The following is a 9011-nucleotide window of genomic DNA, read 5'->3' as shown; positions in this document are numbered from 1 at the left end:
TATACACATGCAAAAGTGTGCAGCTGGACCCTTTCCTTACTATATATGCAAAAATTAACTCAAAGTACATCAAATTCCTAAATGTGAGAGCTAGAACTATAAAACTTAGAAGAAAACATAGAGGAGAAAACTTCATGAGATTGATTTGGCAGTGATTTCTTGGATATGACAACAAAAACACAAACCACAAAAGAAAAAAATAGAGAAGTTAGACTTCATCAAAATTAAAAACCATGCACATCAAAGGACACTATTGTTTTTTTTTTTAATAAGTAGAGATGGCATCTTGATATGTTGCCCAGGCTGTTCTCAAACTTCTGGCCTCAAGCATCTCAGCCTCCTAAAGTGCTGCGTTTACAGACATGAGCCACTGTGCTGGGCCCCAAAGGACACTATTAACAAAGTAAAAAAGCAACCTATGTCTCTTTTCCAGATGGAACCATAAAGAGTGTCAAAGAGAAGAAAAAGAAGGTTCCTGCTGTGTCAGAAACCCTTAAGAAAAAGCGAAGGAATTTTGCAGAGCTGAAGATCAAATATCTGAGAAAGAAGTTTGCCCAAAAGATGCTTTGAAAGGCAAGGAGGAAGCTTATCTATGAGACAGCTAAGCAGTATCACAAGGAATATAGGCAGATGTACAGAACTGAATTTGAATGGCTAGGATGGCAGGAAAAGTTGTCAACTGCTGTGTATCTGCAGAACCCAAATTGACATTTGTCATCAGTATCAGCATTGTGAGCCCAAAGGTCCAAAAGGTGTTGCAGCTTATTCACTTTCACCAGATCTTCAATGGAACCTTTGTTAAGCTCAACAAGGCTTCAATTAACATGCTGAGGATTATAGAACCATATATTGCATGGGGATACCCAAACCTGAAGTCAGTAAATGAACTAATTTACAAGTGTGGTTATGGCAAAATCAATGAGAAGTGAATTATGTTGACAGATAACCCTTTAATTGCCCCATCTCTTGGTAAAAATGGCACCATTTGCATGGAGGATCTGATTCATGAGCTCTATACTGTTGGATAACGCTTCAAAGAAGCAAATAACTTCCTGTGGCCCTTCAAATTATCATCTCCATGGGGTGAAATGATGAAAAAGACAACCCATTTCGTAGAAGGTGGAAATGCTGGCAACAGGGAAGACCAGATCAACAGGCTTATTAGAAGAATGAACTAAGGTATCTACCGTGACTACTTTTATAATCTGGTCTAATAAACAGCTAATAAACAGTGACTGCTTTAAAAAAAAAAAGCAACCTATGGAATGGAAGAAAATATTTTCAAATTACATAAAATGGCTAATAAACACATGAAAAGATGTCCAACATCACTGATCATTAAATGCAAATAAAAACTACAGTGACAGACCACTTCACATCCATTAGGATGACTATTATAAAGTAATTTTAACAAACAGAAAATGATTATTAGTGAAAATGTGGAGAAATTGGAATCCTTGTGTATTGCTGATAGGGATGTAAAATAGTGCTCAAGTATGGAAAACAATATGGCAGTTCTTCAAAAAATTAAATACACCATTACCATAATTCCACTTCTGGATATATATCCAGAAGGTTGAATTATATATCTCATAGCCAATAAGTGGTGGAGCCAGAATTTGAACCCAGATCTGAGAATTCAAATATACTATATGTTATACAATGAGAAAGTAGACATATTTACTTACTTCAGGGGTAAATGACTGTTATGCTAGTGCTTTTCCAAGAGCAGGTTTTACTAAGGGAGGAGGGATGATGCCTTCTACATAGTAGGTACACAATTCCTATTTTTCTGAGGAGGTGAGCAGGAATGGTTCCCACTTGCAGGGCTCAGAGGCCTGGAGAGAAGTTAGAATGTTTAGGAAGGGCCATAAGTCCCTCCAAACAATGAAAGATTCTTTCTCAGGGATGGTAGGGAGGGACCAGCTCCTGTAACGTAACACGATGTGTGACCTTGAGCAAATCACATAACCTCCCTGAGTTAGGTTCTTCATCTGTAAAATGGGAATGACATGCTTGCAGTGGTGACAAAGAATGGGAAAATGGCTATAAACATTTCTAAAAGTGCTAAATAGCTAGCTCTCTTTGCCCTTCCTTTGGCTCTCCCTTTGCTGCAGCAATGGGTCCATTTGTCATCTGTGGCCTATGTACCATGCTCTATAAACTTAAATCTTACTCTTTCCCTATCATCCTATCTTTCTCTTCTCAATAAACCTCATTTTTGTGCTTGCCTAAAAATGAAATAATATAAAAGTGCTAACTATATGTATAGGTTTATATTTCGTTCAGAGAAAATTTAGCCAAACTTTCTTTACTGTTTTAAGTCAATTTCATCATCTCCTTCTAGAGAGAACAAGGTCTTACTCACCCTACATAGGGTTGTCTGGGATTTCCCACACTCAGTTGCACTTTTGCAATTATCTTGGTTATAGCATCACATTTTTACTGGAATTATGTCTGGTTGCTCCAGATGGAACAAGTGAGGTCTATCTCAGTATCCACAAAGTCTGGACCAGAATTCAGTATTGAGTTCTATGAGCATATATTGAAGAGGATATTAGGATTGCTACTGCCCATCCATTTGCCATAAGGGTATTCAGTTTCATTCAATAGATTCTGGGGATTTGTTATACAAAGACAAAAACCATACAGTCCCTGAGGCTCCTGGGGAGGAAGGCACACAAACATAAGTATAATACAGCCTTAACTCCTATGAGAACAGAATTATCAGCAGGGGTTCAGAGGAAATATTTGGCTCAGACACTCTTAGGATTCTAATCCCCATTTTGATCTCTCCTCACCCATTTCCAGGCCTTATTTTACTCCCATAGCAGTCACACAATGTCTTAATCATTGGATGCTCAGTAATGTGTGATTGGACCAATTCAAGCCAGAGGCTCATTTTTCCCTCTTTCTAAACCTCTACTCCTAGCTAGTAAATCTACTCCCCTATAATGCCCCAGTCCAAATGTCACTTCTTCCCAGTGATGCCTCCATGAACCTGAAGGCCAATCCTTTTTCTGGGCTTTCTTGGTACTTTATCCCATGAATACTTATTGGGCAAATTCTGTTTTGGTCCTAGAGACAGAGTTACACAACTTGGCCTCTCTCTGAAGAGCTTATGTCCATTAGAGGAGGCAGAAGAGCAGCAGGTAATAGACTCGTAGTAGTTATACCACTACAAGAGGGGCGCACAGGGTAAATACTTCCTGAAGGATCTGCAGGTAACACCTTTGGGGTCTTTTTAGCCCATCCTCCCCCTTATAAAACTGCCCACCTACTTAGGAATGAGGCCTGAAGACTATGTTTGTGTTATGTATCTTAGTCCCCTGCCAGTAGCTAATTGGCCCATGGAGACTACCTTATTACATGTAGTCAATTGGATTCCTATCCCAGGAATTTGGAATCAAGTCTGAAAGATGCAGAGAGCTATGAAACAACCAGACAGAGGGCACTGGCGTGAGAGTCCCAGCGAAGAGAGGGAGGAAAAGACTAGGGTTCCTCTCTGTAGAGTCTTAAAAATACCTCTATCTCTCCTTATAATCAGTTCCTTGTTTTGCTTAAAGGAGCTTGGAGAATTTTGGATGTCATCACAATGGCCCTGAGTGTGGCAGGAGTGGCCAGGCAGGCTCCCAACCTACCCTAGGGTAAAAGGATAGAAGGGAGTAGGCAGGCCAGGCCAGGGACAGAACTTGGGTTTGGGTGAAAGATGGAGAAGAGGATTCTGAGTAGGGAGAACATAGGCAAAGGCCATGAAATGGAACTGCAGGAGTAAAATGCAAAGAAATGAGGCTGGAGATACGTTCAGGGCCAGGGGCACACAGGAACTTGTAAGCCTACTCAGAAATGAGGCCTGCAGACCATGTTTGTGTTATGTATCTTAGTCCCCTGCCAGTAGCTAATTGGCCCACAGAGACTACCTTATTACAGGTGGTCAATTGGATTCCTATCCCAGGAATTTGGAGTCAAGTCTGAAAGATGCAGAGAAATTTCACTTACATTGAAAGTGTAAGACAGCTTGAATTTAAATGGACCATAAAGGCACCCAGAGTAGAGGCCCGGTGGTGGGGAAACTCCACAGTGGTCCAGCTAGGAGATGGTGGTGGCCTACACTGAAAGTGGTAGGCACAAATGGACAAATGGAGTCAGAGCCATTTAGTAAGTGGCATTGTCAGGTCTTTGTAAGTGAAAGTGGGGGATAAGGGAAGGGAGGGGTCAAAAGTAATACCTGTTGGCTGGGTGCAGTGGCTCATGCCTGTAATCCTAGCACTGTGGGAGGCCTAGGCAGGTGGATTGCTCAAGGTCAGGAGTTTGAAACCAGCCTGAGCAAAAATATTTTCTACTTCTAAAAGTAGAAAGAAATTAATTGACCAACTAAAAATATATAGGAAAAATTAGCCAGGCATGATGGTGCATGCCTGTAGTCCCAGCTACTTGAGAGACTGAGGCAGAAGGATTGCTTAAGCCCAGGAGTTGGAGGTTGATGTGAGCTAGGATGACACCATGACACTCTAGCCAGGGCAACAGAATGAGACTCTGTCTCAATAAAAAAAAAAAAAAAAGAATAATACCTGTCTACCTAGTGGTGCCTTTTCCTGAGAGGAGCACTTACCTGAGAAGCAGAGAAGTGAAGCTACAGAGGGTATAACTGTTATAGCCTCATTGCTCAAAGTGTGGACCTGAAGGAGCTTGTTAGAAATGCAGATGGCTCATCCAACTTTCCATATTGATTCAGCGTACCATGGGGTGTCAGTGTCTGCTCTTTCCTTTCCCTTGCTCCACTCTCTACCCAGTTTAACCTTTCAGGGGTCCTTGGGAATTTTAAGTCCTTCATCACCAAAATATGTAGACTGAGATCCTTGAGTTTCAGGGGCCCATGAAGGCCCCAAAATGTGTATGGATAAGTAGTTTTATACGGAGAGGAAACATGAGAAGGCAAGGACCTATAGGAGTTAAGAATCACTGGGATCCAGAAAAATGTTTTCACAATTTGATATGAGGCTTACAAACACAATACTGGGGCACTCAATACTGTTTAAGAGCAAGGTAAATATGTTTTTCCTATAAAAATCATTTGTCACCTATGTATACGTATCTGGAGTTTAAAAAATATGGATTTAGGTCTTAAGAGAGCTAATATGTAAACTGGATGTTCTGGATGCTCTGAGTCTCTTAAGCAGCCTTCATCACATTGTATGACTGTTTGTGTGGCTGTCTTCTGTAGAAGCCTGTGAACATGGGGTCGGTCCCTGTTTCCTGCCCAGCCCATGATACTTTATGAATGAGTGAAAAAAAGGAATGAACAAATGAGTGAGCAGGAGGAAAGATGTACCTGTAGTTCTAAGAAAGCTGAAGGAAATCACACTTGGCTTCTTCCCATGGTTTCCTCCAGCCATTTCTCTCTCCTCCTTTGCAGCCTGCATCTCATACTCACCACCTTCAGGAAGCCTTCCCAAATTATGTCCAGCTGCCACATAGAAGGTCTAGACCTCCAGGCTAGCTCCTCCTCCTCATCTCCCTCTTGCTTCGGGAAACAGGGAGGCAAGGGGATTCATAGAGGGTGAAATGAGCTGCCTGCAAAGGGTGTGGGAGGCTGGAGGAGAGAGGATGGGTAAAGGCCTTAGCCTGACTGTGTAGCACAAGCTTTATAAACAATGGAAAGAGAACCAAGCAAGAAAAACTGAAAAACCAAACAATGAATGTGACTGGATGGAGGATCAGGGAATGAAAAAGAAACTTGTTGTAGTTTGTGGGAGGAATCAGGCCCCCTTCTCCAGCACCCCCAAACCTAGGCCCCTAAGGAGGGGGCTGGGATGCTTCCTCATCGCTCCCTAGGGCAAGTGTCCTAACAGATCTGGCCACAAGGCTACTCCAGGCCCTCTGGGAAGAAGAGGCTATTCTCCAAGGTGGCATCTTCAGGCTGCTGAGGGGGTGGGGTGGTGGGGTGCTGCAGGCCAAGCAGTTCCAGGGTGCTGATGGAACATCACCCCCTGTGCCTCCTTTCTGATGGAGGAGAGCAGGGGCTCCATCTGGATAGTAGCTCAGGAGCCTTATCTGACTTATTTGACTTATCTGAGCCTCAGCTCACTCATGTGTTAAAAGAGCATGGGCTGGGCGCGGTGGCTCACGCCTGTAATCCTAGCACTCTGAGAGGCCGAGGCAGGCGGATTGCTCGAGGTCAGGAGTTCGAAACCAGCCTGAGCAAGAGCAAGACCCCATCTCAACTATAAATAGAAAGAAAATTGGCCAACTAATATATATAGAAAAAATTAGCCGGGCATGGTGGCGCATGTCCGTAGTCCCAGCTACTTGGGAGGCTGAGGCAGGAGGATCACTTGAGCCCAGGAGTTTGCGGTTGCTGTGAGCTAGGCTGACACCACGGCACTCACTCTAGCCTGGGCAATAAAGCGAAACTCTGTCTCAAAAAAACAAAAAAGAGAGCATGATGCCTCCCTCATAGGACTGTTGAGAGAACACCCTGAAGGCTGAACATGGGACCTGCCACAAAGCAGATGCTCACTGCCTCTCAGGAGTCTGGGCTGAGTACAGGATTCTGGTTCCAACAGGGATTTAGTAACTGTCACCAGAGGTATGGCTTGCAGCATCACCAGTTAAGCCAAGTGGCCAAGCTACTGACAAAGCTCTAATGCTTGAGCATACTGAGATAAAGGAGGGGCGGAACCTGCTCCCACCATCTCACACCCATGAGTGGCAGCTGAGAGGGAACCATAGGATAGAGATAGCCAAAAGAAAAAAAACCCCAACTCATAATGAACACTCCATTGGGCCAGGTTAAGCCCTTTATATCCCTTAGCTCATGTAATCCTTGCAAACCCCATGGAGTGGGTACTATTCTCTGCATATATTAAGTTTTAAAATATAAACCTAATAATTATACAGTTGATCCTTGAACAATATGGGTTCAAACTGCACAGATCCAGTTATGCATAAATTTTTTTCAATAACTATATTGGAAAGTTTTTTGGAGATTTGCAACCATTTGAAAAAATTCACAGAAGAACCTCACAACTTAGAAATATCAAAAAAATTAAGAAAAAGGTATGTCATGAATGCATAAAATATATGTAGATGCTAGTCTATTTTACCATTTACTACCATAAAATGTATGCAAATCTATTATAGTTAAAATTTATCAAAACAAACACTTAAAGACAATATAAGGTGCCATTTTCAGTCAAAGAGAAGTATAAACAGGCTTGCACAGTGGCTCACGCCTGTAATCCTAGCACTCTGGGAGGCCAAGGTGGGAGGATCATTTGAGCACAGGAGTTCGAGAGCAGCCTGAGCAAAAGCGAGACCCCATCTCTACCAAAAATAGAAAAATTAGCCGGGCATTGTGGCACATGCCTGTAGTCCCAGCTACTCAGGAGGCTGAGGCAGAAGGATTGCTTGAGCCCAGGAGTTTGAGGTTGCCGTGAGCTAGGCTGACGCCACAGCACTCTAGCCCAGGCTACAGAGTGAGACTCTGTCTCAAAAAAAAAAAAAAAAAAAAAAGAGAGAGAGAAAGAAGTATAAACAAAGATGCAGTATTAAATTATAACTGCATAAAATTAACTATGGTACATACTGTGCTACTGTTGCTATTGCAGTGAGCTCAAGTGTTGTGTCAGTTTAAAACCCCGTGTGAGGCTAATCATCTCTGAGTGAACAACAGTTTATCTGTCCAGCAAATTTCATATCACAGTGAAAAGTGAGCTCCATGTTTAACTGCAAGGGTTTAACTGTGAAAACAAAACAAAACAACAACAACAACAAAAGTGAGCTCCAGCAGTTCTCAAATATTTTTCATGTTTAGTGCAATACTGTAAACCTTGAATAACACCATGGGACTCATATGAAGTACCGCCAGCAATACTGGAAAGGCTCCCAAGAAGCAAAATCATAACATTACAAGAAAAAGGTGAATTGCTTGACATGTATTTTGGATGGAGGCCTGCACCTGCAGTTGCTAGCCATTTCAGATGGACAATTCATCCTGTAAACAGCTGAGGTAAACTTATGGTATTGATAAACACAGTATAGCACTGTAAATGTAATTTCTCTTCCTTAAGATTTTCTTTCTTTCTTTTTCATAGAGATGGCGTTTTGCTATATTGCCCAGGCTGAAGTGCAGTGGCTATTTGCAGGTGCGATCATAGCATATTATAGCTTCAAACTCCTGGGCTCAAGTGATCCTCCCGCCTCAGCCTCCCAAGTGACTGGGACTGTTAGGGTGGAAAGCCTGGTAGGTGCTCATGGTGCAGGTGGAGAAGGATTTCTCATACAGCCTGCGGGCCACATGTGGCCGCCGAGGACATTCATCCAGCCCGCTGGGTGTTTTTGCTGCCACTGCCTGTCCTGCTTAGCAGCCGACTTGTCCCGGGCCCACAGTGCACCTGTGTGGAATGTGTGCCGCACTCTCCAATGGCCCTCCAATAGTCTGAGGGACAGTGAACTGGCCCCCTGTTTTAAAAGTTTGAGGACCCTTGGATTACAATATAAAAGTAAAAGGCTGGGTGCAGTGGTTCATGCCTGTAATCCTGGCACTCTGGGAGGCCGAGGTGGGTAGATAGCTCAAGGTCAGGAGTTCGAAACCAGCCTGAGCAAGAGCGAGACCTCATCTCTACGAAAAAAAATAGAAAGAAATTAATTGGCCAACTAAAAATATCTAGAAAAAAAATTAGCTGGGCATGGTGGCACATGCCTGTAGTCCCAGCTACCAGGGAGGCTGAGACAGAAGATTGCTTGACTCCAGGAGTTGGAGGTTGCTGTAAGCTAGGCTGACGCCACGGCACTCTAGCCCCACCAACAGAGCGAGACTCTGTCTCAAAGAAAAAGTAAAAAGGTTTATTTTTATCTTCTGAGAGGAGAGAGAGAGGAAAGAGAGGGGGAAGAAAGAGAGCAGGGAGACAGTGTGGCATCCCAAAGAGAAGGGGGAGCCAGCAGTGAGGACAAGTGGCTTGCTGGTTTTATGGGGATAAAGAGAAAGAAAAAAAAAGTTACTGTTATCA

The 9011-nt window shown here is 43.1% G+C and overlaps 1 pseudogene; it reads left to right on the top strand.

Moving 5' to 3' along the window:
• Positions 1-546: 546 nt before the first annotated feature.
• LOC105875099 (large ribosomal subunit protein uL30-like) lies at positions 547-1178 on the top strand (annotated as a pseudogene).
• Positions 1179-9011: the final 7833 nt, after the last annotated feature.

This window comes from Microcebus murinus, chromosome 1 (genome assembly GCF_040939455.1).
Source record: "Microcebus murinus isolate Inina chromosome 1, M.murinus_Inina_mat1.0, whole genome shotgun sequence".
NCBI lineage: Eukaryota > Metazoa > Chordata > Mammalia > Primates > Cheirogaleidae > Microcebus > Microcebus murinus.
Note: the sequence above shows the minus strand (reverse complement) of the source record. Positions and strands in the feature narration are given on the sequence as shown.